This window comes from Podarcis gaigeae (assembly GCF_964106915.1).
Source record: "Podarcis gaigeae genome assembly, chromosome: 6".
In the NCBI taxonomy this organism is placed as follows: domain Eukaryota; kingdom Metazoa; phylum Chordata; class Lepidosauria; order Squamata; family Lacertidae; genus Podarcis; species Podarcis gaigeae.
This window is the reverse complement of record NC_139682.1, coordinates 28,794,218-28,809,231: the sequence shown is the minus strand read 5'-3', so window position 1 is coordinate 28,809,231 and position 15,014 is coordinate 28,794,218. Positions and strand designations below refer to the sequence as shown.

At 42.3% G+C, this 15,014-nt stretch overlaps 1 protein-coding gene across 4 annotated transcripts in view; it reads left to right on the top strand.

Moving 5' to 3' along the window:
- RALY (RALY heterogeneous nuclear ribonucleoprotein) overlaps positions 1-15,014 on the top strand; it is a 197,009-nt gene that overhangs the window by 61,265 nt on the left and 120,730 nt on the right. For all 4 annotated transcript variants that reach the window (XM_083746340.1, XM_083746339.1, XM_083746342.1 and 1 more), the window contains exon 2: positions 7,122-7,218. The gene's annotated coding sequence lies outside the window, so the exon portion shown is untranslated. The remainder of the gene's footprint in view (positions 1-7,121; positions 7,219-15,014) is intronic.

The following is a 15,014-nucleotide window of genomic DNA, read 5'->3' as shown; positions in this document are numbered from 1 at the left end:
TAGCTTCTTTAAAAAGAGAGGCTTACTCTGAAGCCTCCCTTGAAGTCCTACCTATGATCACCGTAGATTTTGCAGGGTCTGGCTTAAGGTAAGAAAAGATCACTCCACTCATTATAAGAGGCATTTGCTTTTCCTTATAGCCTGCATATAAGAGCAAAAATACTCTGTCTGTGACTCAATATGAGAGACTCAGATTTCAGGGTTTGGCATCAGTTTATGAATTAGATTCCAGATCTGAATCTTGGCACCAGTAATCACTGGCTGAAACTGAGCAAATACATTTGTTTACTGTTGACGGCACAGCATCCCTTCTGGAATTGGATTTCGTTGCAAATTACATACTTGCATGGGCTCCCTGAGAGCAATTCTGTTTACTCTCCAAAATGGGTGAAGGGAAAACATATTCAGGATTGAATATAAATTCGGCAGTGTAAGATATGTGCCAATTTTTTGTTGTTGTCCCCCCCATTATATCCATGATGTGAGCTTCCTATAGAGTCTATGGCATAGATATTTACATAGCATAAAAGTAGGCTCTTAGAGTGACTTGCAGGTGATTGGTTGCAGCTTTGCATTTGTGGAAAGAACATAAGATTTGGATATCTCAGCATAATAAAGCATTGCTGTTCATGATGTGCATCGGCCTTCGTCAGTGTGGTGACCTCTCGATGTTTTGGACTACAACTACCATCAGCCCCAGCTAGTGCAGGTTGTCTGGAGGAGACCAGATTGATCCACAGCACTGCAGTGGGCCTAACATATGATAAGAGAGCAGTGAATAGCTTGTTCAGTTCTGTAGCTGAAGTCAGCATCAGAGAAAAGAGACAGCATTGCAAAGACAGAGACAGGGCACCCAGCAAGCAGTGGTGGAGGAAGGGGGTGCGGGCTGCCCTGGGTGTCATCACTGAGAGGGGAGTGACAAAATGACAAAAATATGAGGGGGTTTTTTAAAAAAAATGGGCTCATGAAACTTTTTAGTTTAGTCAACAAACGTAACGAAACGCAGCTGGCACTGGGCGCCACACTGCGAGGGCTGGCACTTACCCCAGGGTCTGCAGCATGCCTGAGCCACACATCTCTCCTGGGAGTGACCTGGTGGCTTGAGCACCTGCAGGCTCTGCGCTGCCTGAAACGGCAGCATGGAACTTGTGTCTGCCCTCCGCCTTTCCCTCGGCTGCCTGACAGCTGAGGGGGAGGCGCCAGAGAGGCTCCAAGCAGTGCACCACGCCCCCTTGGGCGGCTCACCACGCCCCCAGCTGCTGGATGCGCACGCCGCACCCAGCACCCGAGTGGCTAGCTCCGCCACTGCCAGCAAGCACACTTAACAAGCAAAATGCTTCTTTAAAATGTGAGAAGACACTCTGCAAAGTTCAGCACTGTCGATGATTCAATATGTGTCTGAATCTCACACCTACTAAATAAGCGTAGACGAAGGTTACAGGAGTAGATAGCTCCTAATTAGAACATTTGAATATTGATTTAGAGAGGGGGAGGAATGCTAAATAAAGTGATTGTTTGTAAAGTTGATCTGCAGTGAACTTTCTCCCCCAAAGCTGTATAAGCTCGGATTGCAAATCCGTAATTGACCCGGCGTTTTGGGACAAGACAAACACAATTGCAGGTTTATTAAATGACTAATCAAGTGTTCATTGGCAGTGGTGGGGAACCAGGGAATCCAAGTTGGCCCATGAAGCCATTTCCCCCATATCATGCCCATGCTTCAGCTGACATCACTTGCGATGTTATCTGATGGGCAGGAGGGCATGGTTAAATCCTGCATTGGCTGGGCATGCTTGTTTCCAGCAGGGAATAGGGGCACATAGCCAAACTGAGTAGCATTTATCCACCATTTGTCAGCTTGTGAGTGGCGATTAAATCCTGCTCGGTTCAGCAGGATTCCATGGAAACCTTCCTGATTCAAGAAAGGATTTGCACAGAAACCCCTGCTCAGATGAAGGAGGGGACCCTTCATTTTAACAAGAGATTCCCAATGCAAACTCCTTCCTCTTGTGTGTGTTTGGTGCCATTTTTGGATACATCAGCAATGACACTTACACCCTGGACAGTGAAAATAGAGAAAATAATGTTACAGTTTTGAGCGCTGTGAAAATGTCGTTTCAGCAACAGAAACCTAATGTTCTTGTGCAGGAAATGTGCAGAATTCAGGTGACAGGTGAGAAACAGATGTGCCTATATGTCCTTTTTGGGAAGATCCTAAGTGATGTTAATGATGCAAGAGGCAGGAAAGGAAGCCAGGTGTCCTGACGCACTCTTCTCCAGTAACACTAATCTCCTCCAAGTAATCTATGTGAACAATGCAGCTGAAAGTGAATCACCGAAGTAGCCTCAGTGGTTCACATCATTACACCTGGGGGATGAGTCATCTCTCCAGCCTGTACTGTAAGGCAGGCACAATAAAAAGGGGCAATTTACTGGCTTTTATCAATTCAATTAGAGAGTGTTTTCAGTAACTGAGAAGGAGCAAGCAGGGAGCTGAATAAATCTCAACGTTCACTGCAGTTGTGCCCAACATCACCATTGCTCTGATGTTACCGCATTAATAGATGTGATGGAAATCTTCTGAACTGTAGAATGCACCAGAAATGTAACCCCTTAGCTAGCCAGGGCTGTTTGTACCTAAACAGCCAAGAAAACTCAGGTGCTGAGTATCATAGAAGTCAATGGGGTTCTTTGGAACTGACTGTGGAAGAGCATTACTTCATGCAAGGATGGGTGCTTCTTTCAATCCAAAGGCTGTGTTCCTTCATGGGCAGCAGTGGGTGAGGGAGAGAGAGAGAGAGAGAGAGAGAGAGAGAGAGAGAGAGAGTCCACAAAACAAAGCAGTGAACAAGAATATTATGAAGAATGTGCATGCATTCTATTAGTGTATAATCTATGTACATAGCAGGGGGAGTGGGGTCATGCCTACTGGGTCCTCCCTCTTCCTGTGTTGATGTGGCATTAATTGTGAAAGAGCGGCTATACATACTAACTTCATCTGCAAATTCTGTTCATGTATTTGGGACTCATCTGTTGGAATAATTTCTACTCACCCTGACACAGCCTGAGGCTACAATCCTAATCATATCTACTCAGAAGGAAGTCCCGTGGAATTCAGTGGGCCTTGCTCTCATGTAACTGGGGTTAGGATTACATCCTAAGTACATACAGTTTCTACAGCCAGTTTTTAATCTATGATCTACTCACTACTGGAATTTTTAGTCTGATGTTTGCTGTCTTCTAATTATAATTGCTGATCATTTTATTACACGAGGGAAAGTCTTGTTTCTAATTTAACTCATTACATTTTAGTGTATTTCTTAAATGTAAGTCGATTTGATTGTCTCATCCGAAAATCAAATTATAAATAATGAACTAAACTAAAACTAAATCCTTTTCACAGGTTGTGCTGAATGGGTTGGAAGCAGACTTAGTCAGTAGATCTGCTGAAACTGATAGGACTTAAATTAGCTGTTTTTGCCTTGCCCCACTGATTTCAATAGATTTAGTCTAAGGATGAAAAATTCTGGATCCAAACCACTGTTTGCAGGAGAAAAAAGTGAGGTCAGGGGGTAACAGCTCCAACTATACATATATCTGTAGAAATGAGAGCAGCCAAATATTCACTCCATTTACCAAAGATACTTGCTTTGAAGGCTGGGAGTGTCTGTGTGTGAAAACCCTGGATGCGGGCAGCATAAATGTCAACAAGCCACATTTCTTAGAGTAAATTAAATGTTTGGATATAAGAACTGACCTTGACTGCATCTCTTATATGCAGTCAGGGTCCCACTTGCTTCTCATCCTGTAACCACACATAACATGTAACCACTGCACTTGTAAACTAAGTGGGATTCCAGCAAGGCAGGTGATCTCTCAGTAAACATGTAATCTCTCACTGACACATTAAGCACAAATGTCCTCTTTGCTAGAAGGTTGGCTCTTCATTCCTTTCATCACTCTTCAGTTTAAAACTTTAACCCCCGTGAAATGTTGTGAAATAATCCAGAGAACCAAATATGGATTGAGTCCTTAATTATAGAAGGAGTAAGGAGAAGCTTCTGTCTGGTTTATCAGACCGATGAGCTGACCTTCCACTTTTAACATTTTATAATAAAGGGCATGGGTTGGACTACTTCAAATTAGGCAGTTTGGGTGTTGATTTTTTCCTTAATTTAAAAAACATAAAAGTGTTGTTTCTAGATTCACAGGACACTATACATTTTTGAAAGTTGTTTGTTCACCATGCGTTTGGACATCCTGTAAGAGATCATAACCAATTTTTGTAGGATGGTTCCTGAGATAAAGGAGCAGGTTTTCACCTGTGTTTGGCCACAGTTTTATGCCATTTGAATTAATATGGCAGACCGAGCCTTATAAAAGTGTTTTGATTTTAATCACCGATTTCAAAACTTAGAATTTCCAAGCAACAGCAGGTAAAAGGCTGCTAGAATAATATAAAAATGCACCATCAAGTTTGGAGAGTGGAAATGAGTACCCACATTCTTTCAGCCTACCTTTCAGTCACCATTCAGGTCCATGTGAGAATGAGCCACATACACACATGTTCATTCATCATTCAGCTACTACAGCATCACATGAAAACTTGCTTGGCCATCAGGGATCAAACACTGCATGCAGAGCTTTGGTGTTTCCTAACACCACATCAAACACTTTCAAAGGATGCAATTAACGTGTGTGATGGCATACCAAGTGGTATGTGTGCATGCGTGATCCACCTCTGAATCAGCTCTGAGAGAAAAAAGTTGTTGCATGCTTTATATTTCAAAACCACCACTGTGTTGAAATACAACACTGTGAACTAGGACATTCTTTTTTTTATATAATAATTTTTATTAAGGTTTTCCAAATTAAAACAAATCAAAACAAATTAGATCCAATCTATAAACTTTTTGCCAATAACTAGGACTTCCCCTCCCTACCCCCTCTTGTGTTCCAAATCTTCCAAATAAGCAATTAAATTCAACAAGTTCTTATCCCCAAATTACACTCTTCATCAATAACCCAATTTATCCAAATTCTCATCCCCTAAGATCGATCTATACCCTTCCACGAGCTTCCCCCTTTCAAACATAATACAGATGGAAATAAGATAAATATAAATAATAATTTTACAGCCTTTGGATTCCAATTTTCCCTCCCCTTTTTCCCCTTTGCGTTTCACCTATCCCTCCACTTCTAATATCTCCCTGGAGGTCCCACATTACACTATGTCCCTCCAGTTCTTTGCCAGTCTTTAATTACGGATGTCCAATCGTAGAAGGAGTCTATCAAATAAGGGCCCATTTCTTCTATCCAGGTTTTTATATCCAGGAGTAAAAACTCCAATTTTGTATCCATAAGCTTGTCAAACCTGAATATCCCAAATGTTCCCCCAGTTCTGTCCAGTTCTTGTTATTTCCTTGTTCTTGTCAATCATTCTCCTCCTTTTTATTTCTCTGTTCTCCCACAGAAATGTTCTTTTTCCAAAAGTTTCTAGTGCCTCTGCAGAGGTTTGTTATTCATGGAGCAAAGCATTGCATCATGTTCCTTTCATTTTCCAACAAATAGTTCCATTGTTTCCTGTAGTATGTAGACCTCTGTAGACAAAATAATATTCCATTCCTGCAGTTTCCCAGGAGATTAAAAGTTCCATTCAACTGTTCAAATTTCCTGTGAAAAACACATGCAATATCCCTCGGCTCCTCTAGGTGGATTGCAGTAACAAAGTTCCCTTCCAGAATCACATCCACCAGACCAAGTAACTTGTTGACCAATACTTAAAACAGTTTGTATTCAATTTATAACAAATATAACCGGCAAAGTCCTCATAACAAAGTCTCTATTTTAATCTTCCTTTTTGACAGCTCTTTGACAGCTGTCAAAACCTCCATCACTTTTCTCCAGGCAGTTTCACGAATCGCTCCAGGGATTCCGGGGGGGTTGCTTTTTTAAAAAACAATTCCACTTTTCTCCTCCAGCTCAATCTTATAATTTTCCCTCGCGTAGTTGCTGATTCGGCAAGATAAGATTACACTCGATCTTAGTTGTCCAGTCCTTTGTTTTGGCTCTTCTACAATTTAGGGGTGGGCTGACTTCCTTTTTTCCGCCTCCCCCGTTCGCTCCGAATTTTAAAAATTTATCCCCTTTTTTTAGTCCATATTCCAATTACTCACGGGTTCTTCTTTAGAGCCGAATTTTCAATAGAAGAAGTCAGCGCTCTCCGCCGGATGGCATGCGGCTGCGCTCGGCAGGGATAGCAGAGAACTCAAAGCACCACGCTTCTCCCCGGCACCCAATCCGTAGCCTTTAAAAAGGCTCCTTCACGAGTCGGGAGAGCGCTAACGGTGCCAGCCGAGTCTCCATGTCCACGGCCTCAATCTGGCCGTGGTTTTTGAGGGTCCCCGCATCGCCGGTGCGGTAGGACCCAGCCCCTGCCGAGCCGGCTCCCTCCGGAGCTCGGAGGGAGCCCGCCATTCGGCGATGGCGCCGACCCGGAAGTCTGAACTAGGACATTCTGACTTTCTACTGCTTTTTTTCCCTGTGTGCTATTGGGCCTGAGGGGCATATCTAGTTTCATTATGGGGCAAAATGGTCTAGAACAGTGTGAACTTCTCCTGCCAGGGCTTTTCACCACAATATATTCTTTCACGTGTACACTCGTCACTGGCTGCCTCCAATGCCAAATAGGAATGGGTGGGTCTTTATGCAGCCAAAACAGCCCTATCTATGTACAAAGGGCACAGGTGTTTGTGCGAGAATCCAGGAAGAAGACATAGCTGGCTTAATGACTGTCTGAATAGGAGTGTACTGCATTGCTACATTTTGTTACAGGTCCCACCTGAAATTGCTGATATGAATCATGCTTCCGATCCATGGGGGACCACTCAGATGATCTCACCAAGATTCCTAGGTCATATTGGGGAAGGTGATCCTGACCTTTCTCTGGCTCAAAAAGGGATGGCTGCACTGCTACATCAAAGAGATCCTATGATCTAGCTCTGCAAATTCATTCCAACACACTTCAAGTACTATTGTGTGTGTAATGTAGTAGATAGATGACAAAACATTGGATTGAATGCCATGCTTGCTAATGGTTTCCTATGTCCTGTTTATTGTAGGTAAAGCCAGGTCTATAAAGGGTTACCACGCCAGTTGAGCCCCCCTACCTGGTGGGCAAGGAGGAACTGAACTCTTGTACCCAAAGCACCATTCCTGGTGAGTGATTTGACACAATTCAGTTTAAGGTTAGCCAGTAAATTTGCATTCGTGACGTAACTATTTTTGTGGGGAACTAAGAGTTTTATGAGACAAGATTATGTGATCTCTGAACAAAGGCTTTGGAAGGGAAGAGGTTTGTTCTATGGTCTAAGCCATTTGCTAGCTGAGGTGAATGGCAAGATGGTGCCTCCTTTACACACACATATTATGTGTATGATACTGACTAGCAGTTGAATCTTCAACACTGTCAATGGGGCTACATCCTCCACAGCACTTGAGGGTAGCAGAGCAGCTTAGTGGCACAGGGCAGGCATGCTCACTAGCAGTTCTGTCCTCCTGCTCCTTTACTGCCTGAGGCAGATGTATCACCATGCCTAATGGCAGGGCTGGGCATGATGGCTTGGCATATTCTAATGTAGAAAGCAAGCCTTGAATTTTTCACAGTTACTTGGCAGGGGGTTTGAATCTTGTCAATTCACGAACATGTATCAGATTCATGTATCAGAACAGCATGGAGCTTTATGAATTTTAATGCTGCGTGACAAGTAGAAGCAACCATTTATTGTGTACACAGCGATTGGGAGGGGAACCACTTTATTAAGTTTTGAAGGATCACAAAGATTCTGTAGCATCTGGCCCATAACCTTTCTTGTGTCTAAGTTTTATGCTGGCAAAGCCAACCATGATTTGTGTGTGTGATCTCTAGTGTCTGGAACAAAGATTCCTGCCCCGAGAGTGCCCTTTCAGGTACCTCTGGTGTCTATGAGCTCAGTAAGCTCAATCACAGTGTCTAATCACAAATTAATCCAGACTCTAATCACTTGTCCCAGTCATTTATCACATGTCGCAGTTCCTGTCTACCTTGGATTAATATTGCATTCTATACCCTTTTAAAGTGGTGGCCTGTCTGCGACCTCTGTAGCCCCCACTGAAGGAAAAGTGAACTGCATTCCAAAAAAAGACATGCAAGAGAAGGGTAAATAGGAAAGTGAACAGTTTTTAAGCTGCCTTTGGTCAAATGCTGCTTGAAATTCATGCATTTGAGTTAACTGATATCATATCTCTCACTGAAGCTGTCTATTGAACTGAAAAAGATGCCCGTGTACTGAAACCAGTAAAACGTTGGTCATGTGGGCAGTAACTGTTAATATTTCCCTTATATGGATCTGGAGGTCTTTGTCATGGGGAGAAAACTTTGAGAAGAAGAACATTATTTTAGGCAACCGCAGAACTCTCACTCTTCAGGGCATCAGCTGATGTCATGAGCCAACTTTAGAAGTACAACTTGAGAAAGGGACATGTTAAGCAATGCAGTACAATGCTAATCCTCTTGACCCCCGGGTCAAGCACAACTATTAATAAACGCATGCTCTGTATCTTTGACTCCAGCAAAAGGGTGTTCTGTACATACACATAAACATGTACTTGGAATGGCTACTGGATTCAGTCAGGTTTCTGATGAATACATGCCGCCTTTTTCTAAAAGGTTTTTTTCTACAAAGCTGTGTTGTAAAATATAGCCTTGTTTAGATCTTTGTCTTTCTATATACATGTTGTAAAATATAGCTTTGTTTAGATCTTTGTCTTTCTATATACATACTGGCCTTTTAAAAATAACTCTAAATGTTGCTGCCTTAATTTTGATTATTTTAAATCACTGTAGTTATTTGGTTTTATGGTTCTGAGGACTGCCTTAGGCAAGCAAGGCCCCCAAAGATGGCATATAAGACTTTTCCATAATATGTTTTGCCTCATGAAAATATTGGTGAATAAACACATCATGGCTTAGGTATATAATATTTGTGCTCCGTCTCCCTGAGTGTGATAGTATTTAAAAATAATAATAATAATGTAGCTTTCTTATTGTGCTTCTAGAGAGAGTTAATGGAGAGTGCTGTAAAATTATAGATGAGAAGGTGCTGGATCAAAATCTATATTGGGTAGTGATCCTTTGCCTCAGTTATGTTATCTTATATTGGTAATATTTATCAGCCAAATAATTATGGCAAAGTCTTAATTAGCCAAAATATTTGGTCCGGTGTTACCTAGTCACCGAAATGCCTCTCTGCTGTGTCCTTGGCTTCTAGCACCTTAGGTACCCACTAGAGTATATCACAAAACCAATTGGAATGGGCAGGTCACCATTAGTTCTGAGTGAATCTCAAACCATACACATCCCTGCTTACTGAAGGGAAACAGTATATAGGAACCAGAAATTGTGGGGGTTACTTTAGAAGCTAGAAGGAACTGGTGCATAAAATAAAATGCACACTATTTTGAGAAACAGTAATTTAGGAAATAATGCCAGGTTTGTTTAGAGGACTGAGCACAGTGAACTGTGGACAATGGAGTGTTTTATTCTGCCAGTTCTCTGGTAAAATCCTGGATTCCTTTCTGAGAATCAATAAATGTAGAGAGGTAGCCACAATATTTTCTAGGTGGCCTCAGGCCAGGAATTGTCCACAGCTGAAAAGAATTGGCAAACAAAAAACTGCATTATTTTTAGGCGATGGAATAAATGATGCTCTCAGCCTCTTCATTCATTTGGCAGTGAGTAAAGGCTTCCGCCTCACCTGTTTAAAATCTAAAAAAAGGAAAACAATGAATTCCACTTGAAAAATGAAAAAATGGGGTGAAACAGTATAAACATTTTGAAACATAGTGATGTTAGTGTTATCAAGGTTAGTGGAATGGGCAAATTTAGTGATTTCAACCGTGAGAAAGGCCCCAGAAATGAAGGTTTGGGATATTATGCTCTGCCTTCCATTCTGCAGACACAAGTCATTTTTATGCAGGTCTTAAGGGGCACCACAAACAGCAGACATATCTTCCCAAGAAAGTCCCCCATGTACAGGCCAGGAAAATAAAGCAGAGAATTGAATTTTGTTTGACGTCTTCTGATGTGCCCATAATTTTTTATTTGATGCACGTGGACATGAGAGCTCAAATTTGAATTGTATATTTCACATTTGTTTTGGCTTTGGTGCCAAGTTCTTTTACAACAACTTTAAGAATGCTTCAAAAATTCTCTTTTTAAATTTTTATTAGTTTTTCAACATATTATTTTCAACAATAATTAAACATAATTTCATATCTTATACCATTTTTTTGACTTACATCAATCACATCTGAAAATCTGAGAATTTTCCAATCTATTCACTTAATATACATTTCTTACTTTCACTATTACATTTAAATCTCATAACTAACATCTCCATAGAATGCTTCAGAAATTCTCATCTAATTTCTTCATGGGTTTTTGGAGTGCTGTGTCTTTTTCAGAAGTGGAGATTTTGCCAATCCAGAATTCAGAAGGAGTGGAATGTTGGGCCAAGCAAACCAGAGAAATAATAAATAACTGCAAAGGGAGGAATCACTCTTTTCCTTCATTTCAGGCCAGACATTCCTTGGTGCACTGTTTCATAGCTTTGTTTGGTAGGATGGTTCTTTTTTCACCTATCATGGAGTAAAAATACTTCTTCCTCATTTCAGTCTCTATATTTTGGCAAAATAATCAATGAGGCACAGGTGGGGTTTCCCCCCATCGTTCCTTCCTGTTGAAAGCCAAGACTCAGGTAGAGAGAGTTAAATACTGGAAGTAACCCAGATCTTGTTAATCTAATTTTTATCTGAAAATGGAAGTGTGAGTGAGTGAGGCCTAATTCACCTATGCACACTTCAGTGTAGTCACTGTTTGAAAATGCAGCTTTGTGGAGATAATGCCATGTAGTGAATCTGTTCATGCAAAGGGGCTCATCCACATGGTTCTGGTGATTGGGTCAGTGTGGTGTGGTGGTTAGAATATTGGACTAGAACTGAGAAGCTCTAGGTCCAAATCCCCAATCAGCCATTAAGCCCACTTGGTAACTTTTGGACAGCTACTGTGTCTCAGCCTTACCTAAATTACAGGGCTGTTGTTGGGAGAACCGTGTACAATGTCTTGAGCTCCTTGGAGAAAACGTAGGATTTGAATGGAATGCGTGTTCACAATGGTAAGGTAAAGGTAAGGTAAAGGTACCCCTGCCCGTATGGGCCAGTCTTGACAGACTCTGGGGTTGTGCGCCCATCTCACTTAAGAGGCCAGGGGCCAGCGCTGTCCGGAGACACTTCCGGGTCACGTGGCCAGCGTGACAAAGCTGCATCTGGCGAGCCAGAGCCGCACACAGAAACGCCGTTTACCTTCCCGCTGGTAAGCGGTCCCTATTTATCTACTTGCACCCGGAGGTGCTTTCGAACTGCTAGGTTGGCAGGCGCTGGGACCGAGCAGCGGGAGCGCACCCCGCCGCAGGGATTCGAACCGCCGACCTTTTGATCGGCAAGTCCTAGGCACTGAGGCTTTAACCCACAGCGCCACCTGCGTCCCTGTTCACAATGGTAGCACAAGCCTTATACTGTTTCTGCTGGCATTGTGAAAACCATCCAAACCACCGTGGGTGAATTAACTGAGCAAAGAGCCAAACACGTGGAGCTGCTCCAAGCAAATGGTTTTGACTCAGTCATGTAGAAACTGAACTGGTAGTATTCCTTGTGTGTTTATTCATTTGTCAGCCTCTTCAGTCCACCTTGCATACCGGCTGCATCTTTGGGGATAACTGTGCATTAAAAAATATACTTCAGAAAGCAAACAATAATTGCTTTTCGGAGAGCTTGCTCAACATCAGTTAAGATGTGCTGCATGTGGAGCTGCTCTTGGACGTGGTCTGGAAACTTCAGCTGGTGCAGAATGCTGATGGGGACAGATAGCTGACAACATGTGACAGAATGTACACGAAAGCTCATACCAAGAACTGACTTAGTTGGTCTTTAAGGTGCTACTGGAAGGATTTTTTTTGTTTGTTTGTTTTGACTATGGCAGACCAACACGGCTACCTATCTGTAACTGGAACATGTGACAGCTTTGCTAAAATATCTGCATTGGATGCAGATATGTTACTGGGATAGGTTCATGGTTCTTGTAATAGTATACAAAGCCCTGAACACATTGGATCCATGAAACCTTAATGACCACCTGAGCCTGTTTATCCCACTGAGATCATCCAGAGATGATTGTCCCTTGTGTTACTTAGGCCTAAAGGTAAAGGTAAAGGTACCCCTGCCCGTACGGGCCAGTCTTGACAGACTCTGGGGTTGTGCGCCCATCTCACTCAAGAGGCCAGGGGCCAGCGCTGTCCGGAGACACTTCCGGGTCACGTGGCCAGCGTGACATCGCTGCTCTGGCGAGCCAGAGCTGCACACGGAAACGCCGTTTACCTTCCCGCTGGTAAGCGGTCCCTATTTATCTACTTGCACCCGGAGGTGCTTTCGAACTGCTAGGTTGGCAGGCGCTGGGACCGAGCAGCGGGAGCGCACCCCGCCGCAGGGATTCGAACCGCCGACCTTTCGATCGGCAAGTCCTAGGCACTGAGGCTTTAACCCACAGCGCCACCTGCCTGCCTGGCTTCAATTAGTAGCTGGACATTTAATGTTGCTGCTCCCATTCTGTGGGATACCCTTCTAATGCAGATTCAGCAGGCATCCTTGCAGTCTGAAAGGCCTATTGGCCTGTTTCATTTTCTCTTTTACCTGAGTGGCCATTATAGAAATACTTTTAGAAATATAATAAAGTAAATTTACAAGTAACATAATTATTCTAATAATAATAGCCTTTTGTAATCTCACTGTACGAAGCTTTCACCGGACTTATCTGAAGGCTCATGATAAGAAGTGACTGACAGTAACTGCACTGATGTATCAGGTATGACATGTGGACCAGGAAATACAAAGAGAGAAATGAAGTTTCATAATGTGTTTTGAGAGGGGCAGACAGACAGACAGAATGGACAGGTGCTTTCGGCAGCAAAATTTTAACTATGGCATTTTGCTTCTTGACAGACCAGCATTTCTTTTTAATGGAGTGCATCGCTAATTTCACGAGATTCCCAATGTCCATTCTTCCCATAATTTTCTTTAAATATATACCCCGACACTTAGCATATCAACATGAATGTACCATAGCAGGAATACGTCTCAAGTGGTGTGAAAATTTTCAATTTGCCATTTCTTTTGCTTGATGCATCACAACACCTATGGCATCTCTGCCTTTTCACACAGCCCTGGGCACATCAGAAACATGGGGTATAGTGGACAGAGCTGGATTTCTTTCAGGGAAACCTGGATTTAAATTCCTGGCCAAACATCAAGTTCCCTGAATAGCTCTAGGCTAAAGTTGTGGGTGGTTTTCAAATTCCAGAGATGCTATTCTCCCCCTCCCGCTTTTGCATAAGCAAGTTAGCAAGGTCAGAGGCACATATGATAAAGATAACGAGCCTCTTCTGGAAAGGAACTATATTTATTTGTTTAAATTTACATTATAAGAACAATAAGGAAAAGAGAAAATATACCACTGACAGATAGTATCTCTGGAAAGGGAAAAGCACTCCATAATGCTAGGTTCAAGACTGATTCTCATGAATATCTTGATATGGTAAAGTTCGGGTGCTTTTTGGGGGGGTGAGGTGGCACATGTTGACTTAACTCCATCTCTTGGCATCATTTAAAATATGGGATAGGGATATTCATAATCCTATTATGTGAGAGTGCTCATAATATTTGATTACCCTGCCAAAATTTTACAATCACAACTTTACAAAATGGATATGTGACTCACAAGTTGAGGCTGCAGTCTTAATACCGTAGAAAAAGCCCAGAAATACCTTTGGGACTGAAATTATTAGAGACAGGTTAATAACATCTTTATTTTTCCCCTTAAGTGCCTTTACATTTCTCTAGTGTTGCCCTCTTATGTGGATAAATATTCTTCCATACACATGAGACACTAGCTTTAAGGCACTATTTACTATTTAATTACACAGTAGTGTTCTTTAGGAAACCAAACTCCCATTCTACAGAAGATCCTCGTACCTCAGTCAGTATGCATTTTAATTTTTAATCAGTACAAAAAGTGGAAGCACAGCAAGCAACATCTTCTGAAGAACAACATTTTGGGTTCAAATTAAAATGGTAACATCTGAGGCTAGCTTCAGTTGCTTACTGAAGAATAAATACTTCCTGGTTTTGAGTATGTGGTATCGTTATTCCAACTATCACCAAAATGGCATCGACAAACAAGCATGAAGTATTAACGGGCTTGGGGAAACCCCATGGTTTGAGGAAGTATAAAACATATTAGAGGAGATAATGCTAAAAGGGAGGAGGTACTCAAGAACATCTCAGTGGGTACAGATTGCTGGGGTGGATGGGAAACATGGGTACATTGTGATTGGTTGGCTGGCTTTTACTCTGAGCAAGAACACTTTACACTGTTGCATTTTGTGGTTGGTCCCGCTTGTAACAATCCCAAAAGAAATTGCACAAGGAAGATACTAAAGCAGCCTGAGATTCTTCAACTCCTTCACACAAGTTCCTTTTCTATGGTTACCCTAAAAAGGCAAAAGCAAAAAAGCACACCTCTCTTCCTTGCAGTTAAGTTTGAGTAGATCTGAATGTTCCCTAACAAAATGAATTTCAGTAGGGACATATGTAATGTCTTGCACCTCAGCCAGAATAACCAGCTACACAAATATAAGATGGGGGCACCTGCCTTGCCATTAGTACATGTGGAAAGGATCTAGTGGTCTAGGGACCACAAGCTTGTCATGAGTCAACAGTGTGGTGCAGCAGCAAAAAAATCTAATGCTATTCTTACCTTCATCCATAGAAGTATAGTGTGCTGATCAAGAGAAGTCATACTTGCGCTCTATTCTGCCTTGGTCAGACCACACCTGGTGTACTGCATCCAGTTCTGAGCACCACAA